The sequence below is a fragment of the Xiphophorus hellerii genome, chromosome 10, assembly GCF_003331165.1.
Source record: "Xiphophorus hellerii strain 12219 chromosome 10, Xiphophorus_hellerii-4.1, whole genome shotgun sequence".
NCBI classification, from domain to species: Eukaryota; Metazoa; Chordata; class Actinopteri; order Cyprinodontiformes; family Poeciliidae; genus Xiphophorus; species Xiphophorus hellerii.
In genome coordinates this window covers 664461-671389 of record NC_045681.1, presented here as the reverse complement: position 1 = coordinate 671389, position 6929 = coordinate 664461, and the positions used below count along the sequence as shown (strand labels likewise).

The 6929-nt window shown below is 41.2% G+C and overlaps 1 long non-coding RNA gene across 1 annotated transcript; it reads left to right on the top strand.

Moving 5' to 3' along the window:
* The first annotated feature begins 592 nt into the window (after window positions 1-592).
* LOC116726688 (uncharacterized) lies at window positions 593-4602 on the top strand. Its single transcript, XR_004340645.1, has 2 exons — window positions 593-1099; window positions 3536-4602. It is a non-coding gene; the product is annotated as an uncharacterized LOC116726688 (long non-coding RNA).
* The last annotated feature ends 2327 nt before the right edge of the window (window positions 4603-6929 follow it).

Here is a 6929-nt window from a genome sequence, read left to right as displayed (position 1 = left end):
CAGAGTTAGCTTAGCGTTCACACCTAGCGGCGGTGCTGGCCTGTTTGGCGCCCTTGGTGAACAACCCCACCGGCACCCACTTTCCCTCACTTTCTTCTTCTACTAACATCCAATTAGCATTATCTGCTGTTACTTCAGCTGTTAACTTTTTGTTTCTCCCAGCAGTTTCTCTAGAAGCTCCACCTGCTCCGGCGTTCTGTTTTAGCAGTCGGCTAACAGGAAGTTCTGAAACATAGAAAGATCTCCTGGTTCTGTTCTGCTGCTCTGTCTTCTCAAACCTCCAGATGGCAGCTGGTACTGAGCCAGGTTCTGGTTCTGGTTCCTCTCCACTTTCGCCCCCTGCTGTCCAGGAGGACAACGACTCGATGCTCTGCTGAGTTTCCTCAGATTGAAACTTTTTAACCTTATTAGAATAATAAACTAACGCATTAACTGATAACTAGATTAACTTGAAATGGCTTTCTTTGTAAAGTGTTTTGAGCCGCCATTGTTGTGAATTGTCGCCATAGTAACAAACTGAATGAATATACAGTAGATTTTATTAAGATTACACCAAGAAATATCCAATCAGTTCAGTCTGAACATGAATATGAACAGATTCATGTTCAGACTGAACTGAACATAAACAGGTTCATGTAATCAGTCGAGTAATTTTGTTGTTTAATTACAAATTACCTTATTTTCCAGAGATAAAGACAAACAAAGATAAAACATGGATAAATGAACCTTAATAATGAATATTTAATAAGTAGCAGAAAAGTTAGAACATTTTCCAGGTTGACCTGCAGAGAAACGTCCTGCCGTCGCCTCTCCGCGTTGTTAGAATATCACACCAAGTTTGAAGCTCCTTGTTTGTTAAAATTAATATTTTTAGAGGCTCATAATGACAACTTCAGAGGAGAGGTTGGTGAACATCCCACAATCAAAGGAAGTGTGTCCCCGACCCGTTTCCTGTCTCACCCTTCTACTCCCCTAATTGCCCACCTGTGGGCGTCCTAATTAGCCCTAATCAGGAAGAGGAGCTCACCGGAGACCGAGAAGGCTGGGCGAGAAAGCAGACACCACAGAAGAAGAAAGAGGGCCGTGCTGCAGAATCAAGGTTAGAAATGACTTTTAGTAAATTAAAACAAAGTACTTGTGGCATTTTGAGAGACGAGCTAATGATGTGCGCTAAAGCAGAGATTTATTACTGCGCGCTCTGCAGAAGGCTATTAGCTGCAGCTTTGATTTATTCATCGGAGGAACCAAGCGGCACAATAAATATGGAAATAACTGCTGGCCTTTTCAGACGGCGGCTCTGGAGAGGCAGAACCTGGATCTGAAGCTTTCAGATCAGACCAGCTCATCATGGAGCCACCGGATTAATCACAGACACACCGACATGTCGCTCAAATCTAAAACCACATTATCCTCCCAATTTATGTCAGAAATAATCAGAGCAGATGAAAAATAATCTTAAATCAATGCTAATGTTGCTTTATTTACTTCATGATTAATATTAATGGTATTATTGTTTCCTAGTGATTAATAAAACTAATCCTGATTAAACCTGCAGATTTTCTGCCACCATTGAAATGTTACTGATATATTTTTAGTTTTTGTGGCTCTAGTGGCAAATAATAAAGTTTATACAGGAAACGGGACGACTGTAGAGTTACACTGTAAAAAGTTAACAGCAGTAATTAAGAGAGTGGGAATTCATATTTCACCATTTCATTTATTCATCCATAAACCTCAGTTTCAAACTAAATATTTACTCAAGCTAAATGTTTCGCTAAATATTTAGCTCCTACTCTACAGGAGCTAACAAAATATGAAGCTCCTAACTAAATTTAATCTGAAATACTTGATTGAAACTTTGTAACGGCGCCTCAAACCGAAGGTCCCAGGATCACCAAACCTTTTACGATTTCCTCTTCCTCCACCTTTACAGCATCGCCTCAATTTCTAACAATATTTAGTTTAGATGTGAGACAGAAGGACTCACTGTTCCTCAGGATTGTCTCTTCAGTTTGGTTTTCTGTTTGATTATATGATGGATCTATTAAGTATTGATCATTATATCGTGGTTTATCACTGCTGGTAAAATATTCAGCGTCTGGATGTGAAAACCTGCTGGAGGAAAACCGCTGCATGTTTTATTACCAGAACATGTTGAAGTTTCTGAGGTTTGCAGCTTTAATGTGTCAAAGTGTGAAACGTCTGAACCTGTTTAAACGTGTGGAGAAGTTCTGGAGACAGAATATTTACCTGAGTCCGTTTACACCAAACACTGTCAGCCTGCCTGTCTCTGAGGAAAAACCCAACAATAATTCTGTGTGTAATAATGCCAACAACGCCGCTGTGCTTCAGTGTGAGCACAAAGCATCATGGGAGATGGCGCCGCTTCCCAAACACGTGAAAGCTGCTGGCGTCCGGGCAGACATCAGTCTGCTCTGAATATAAAGAGTCATATTCTCTTCTTCTGGAAAAATCAGATATAATCAGTGCCAGCTTCATGTTGCACTGCAAAAAGTAATTCTGGCAGTGTGTTGAATTCAAGTTATTTGTTTTACTTTATTTTTGATCATTTTTCTGGTTGGATCATTGTTCGCTCTGGTTCTGGATGCTGAGCAGCTGGAAGGATTTCTGCTCTGACTGTTTTACTTTCTGACAGGTGTGATGGGTAACCGTGGCAACGAGGTCCTTCCCGATTGGTCAAGAAGTCGAGATTTGTTTTCCATTTATGTTTTTATAAGTCTTAGCAACAAAAGGGAGAAGATGAAACATCAGAGCAGATATTATGTTTTATCTGACAGAGTAAAATATTTTTTTTATGTCAGACAGATGGTTGGAGTAAATAAAGGTCAAAAGGTCAAGGTGACGTTCTTCATGTCATGTGGAGCAGGAAGGTTATCCTGAGGCTTCAGTTGTTTTCTCAGAAAGTTTTTGATTTAGTTTACAGAACATAAGATCTGTTACCCTGCTTCGTGTTGCCGATCAGGTTCTGTTTAAATGACTGGACTGGCTGACCCCTAGTGGATGGAAATGTTCACTACATCAGGATGTAATCTCCTCTTTATCGGGTTAAACTGTTTCAAACCAACTCAAGCGAAACTTTAAAACTTTTTTGCAAAACGGAGGAAGGTTTTCTGATTTCTGCCGTTTTCATCAACTTTTTCTGATGTGATGCTTCAAAATTTGCATAAAAAATGTTGGTGGGGACTCGGCTACAGTTAATTCAGGATTTCACACAGAGCCAGGCATATCAGGCAGAGATGACATCATAATTTAAAACTGATTTTTATATCTGCTGGATTCTCTTTGTCTGATATTTGGGACAAATATACAGAGTAAATCTGTAAGGAAGCCAGCAGTTTTTCACAGAACTGATAACTTTAACTCTTTTTCAGCAGTTAGAACTTCGTTCTGCTTCAACACCAACAGAAAGTTAAATCCTGCAGAGGACGCTCCTCTTCCTAACACATTTCTTCTCTCTTCTTGTTCTTCTGACCTTCATCTGTCTCCATTATTACATTTTCATGTCATCATTTAGATGTCAAGCGACGGCTGCATGCAGAGAACCCAGCCTCACCTTTATCCCGGACATGAAAGATGGCGTCCAACTGATGTTTGTGGCCGTCGGAGTCGGACTGGAGCGGCTGACAGCTACGGCGCTGGAGCTGCCGCCGTTGCTCCGCGTTGCATCACGCCTCGTCTTCGTTGGACTCCGACGGGTTGCTGCAGACTTGCAGATAGATTTAAATGAGATCCGTGGACTGACTGTTTGTGTTGCAGAACCGCAGGCTGTGTGTAAACACGGTGCTGGATGTCGCCGTTCCGGCTGGAGCTGGAATCCTTATTTCACTTCGTTAATTAAAGACAACGGAGAACCGGCTCAAACTTTCTGCCAGAGAGCGGACAGTTCTCAGCTCAAAGTAGCAAACGTTTTTCTGGTATGATGGAATGTTAATGCTGTTTACATGCTATTCCTGTTTTAGCTCAGAATTAGCAAACATATTTCTATCTGCTCACTAACTAGGAGTAAGATTTTGTTTAGATAATTTGTGTCTGAGCTTTGATTCCTTAGATGTTCCTTCAATATTTCCAAAAGTGCACCGGTCCCTCCTGAAGCAAATCCCCCCTCACAGCATGATTCTGCCACTCCCGTACATTACAGTTAGGATGGTGAGCATCCCAGTTTTTCCTCCAAATGTAACAAAACCTTTTATGTCCAAACAGTTCATTTTACTTTCATCAGACCTCCAAACACTATTTGATCTGAATTCGTTCCCAAACTGTAATCTGACTTTTTTTGTTTTCGCGTTACGTATCTTCAGTGTTATCTGTGTTTTTAATCCAGCTAGCTTGTGCAAAAAATGGAACAAATTGCACATCTTTCTGAATTTTCCCCATAATTTGAAACACTCAGATGAGAAATTTTAGTTTTGCCTTTATTGCTGCTCAACTTTGTTTATGTTAACTGTTTTCTTGTTAAACTGAAACCTACGCACCTGACTGGGTCTCACAACTTTCATCTGTTGCTCTTTAATTAAAAAAAGGTGTTTATGTTGTTTACTCAGTTATGCTAACATCTCAAAATAACACCTCTGAATATGTTTCTGGGTTTGCTGAAAGCAGAGGAAGCTGCTGCTGCAGTGGCTGAACTGTTTCTGGAGGTGTTGGATGATCCTGCTACTGCCAGCTGGGCTTCATCTCACAGGTTAACCTGACAACCTGCTGCTGTCACATTCAGCTCCTCTACTGAGCGGCTAAATGTTGGGATGAAGCTGGGTGTTGGTTTGTTGGCATTTCTTACTGCCTGCATCGTGTGTGTGTGCGTATGTGTGTGTGTTTAATCATGTGCATTAATGCCTGCAGCCATCCCCCCCGGCTCTGTGTGGAAACATAATGCGATTGCCACCAGTGGCTCTGATGTCAGTCTCGCTGTGATTCATCATCGTTCAGTCATTTTTTCACTCCTTTAAAAACAACTTTCTATCTCATCAGAGACTTCCTGGAAGACCAATCAGGGACGTTTTCCACGGTGACAGACGCTGAAGGACGACATCCACTGTCAGGAGATCCTGAAATCTTCTCTGGTTTTTATTTCTCACTCACCAAGGTTCAGCGTTAAACACCTGGTCTGATTTCTCGTCTCCCTGTTTAGAGTTTTATTACCAGAATAATAAAACTCTGGTAATGAACGCTAACTATTAGTGTTTTATTAGAATAAAAAACGCTAATAGTTAGTTACAAAACTAGTTCAGACTGATTCTTCATAATAATTTCTGCTTCCATCAATCTGTGATCAAAGGAACCTCATGATAGATGATCATCTATCATAGATCATAAGGATCTATCAGACTGGAGCAAATCTGCTCCATGTGTCTGAACGATACATGGAGACATTAAAGTGTCTTTTTAACATTTGTTAAGTTTTAAATATTAATCCATGCTTGGAGTGAATAGTTCCTCCTTCTCTCCCTCCATCCTCCATTTTGTTTTAACGAAGCGTCACAGAGAGAGAGCACCACCTTACTGCAGACCGTGTTTAAATTTACACCCAGGAGTTTTTCAGTCTTTGGAGTTATTCAGTGAACAACCGTAAAAAATATTCAAAACTCCTCATTGTGTTTGATAAAGGTTTCTTAAAAGTATTCAAGTGGCCTACAGAAACCAGATAGTGAAAGCGGAGTAGTTGAAGCAAAATATCAATATTACGGCATAAGCCCCACCCATAACATTCTAACCAATCATATCCCGCCTCTGTGTTCCGTACCGGCCCTTCTGACCAATCACAGCTCACCTCTCAGAGTTCTGTACCGGAGGGAGCTGCGTAGCGTGGCTCCGCTGTAGCTTCACTAGCTCCGTGGATTAGCGGTGTTCCTGTAGTTCTCCGTCTTCATTTTGTGAACTTTGAACTCGGTGAATCTCGTGTCCAGCTCAGTTTTCTTCCCAGGAATTCAGGTAAAAACAAAAAAGAGTCCAAATATTTTCCTTCAACGAAAAAGAGCCGCTTGAATTTCTTTCATTCTTTTAGTAGCTTCCTCTTTGTTGTGCCGCGCATTCGTATGTTCTAGTACCGTCTCCATGGTGACGTCAAAACCTAACGTGTATTTACAAGATGGAGGGCAGATTAACATTTCCCCGGCAGTTTATTTAAATAATATTATTAAATCCTTCTGTAGCCTTTTGAATGCTAATTTAGCAGAGCCATAAATGACCAAACTGCGTTTTTCTTCCTGTTGTCGGAAGGACTGACTACATTTCCCATTACTCTGACATATGCTGCTGCTTTTTCTCTCCTTCAACCACAGTTATTGGCTCTAGTTCATGAATCATTGCTCTGCTCAAATGACAGATAATCTGTTGCTAAAGAACAGATGTAGTAAATTTTTTTTTTAAAAAGATTCACGTCCATTTCTGGGGTAGAGTGTGTGAGTGTGAGTGTGTGTGTTGCTGCACTCTAACCACTAATTAGGCTGAAGACATCCAGTCCTTATGGCATTTGACTGAAAACTGTGAAAACATGCATAGTAATCTTCTGCTGTTGGTTTGCTTCATGCTGGTGGCGTTCTGCGCTGACTGTTGCTGATGGTTTGAAGGCGTGATAACAACGCATGCAACATGTTGATGCACCATTTATACGACCTCTGACCTCTGCACCACCAGTCCAGATTCGGCTGGTCTGGTTGCTGGAAAATGCAGAATGTTTCTGGAGTGTGGATTGTTGGAAGAATCTCATTGTTTTTGGATGCACCTGATCAACAGCCAGGTTGATGGGAGAACAATCTGAAAGTCTGCAGGAGAATCCATTAACAACACCTTCAGGCTTCAGCGCCTTGGTGGGATTCATTCACAGCGATCGGAGCAGAAACACACAGAAATTTACCGCTGTAATTACTCCTTCTGATTGGACGAGTTGAGATATCACATGAGAGCAAAGA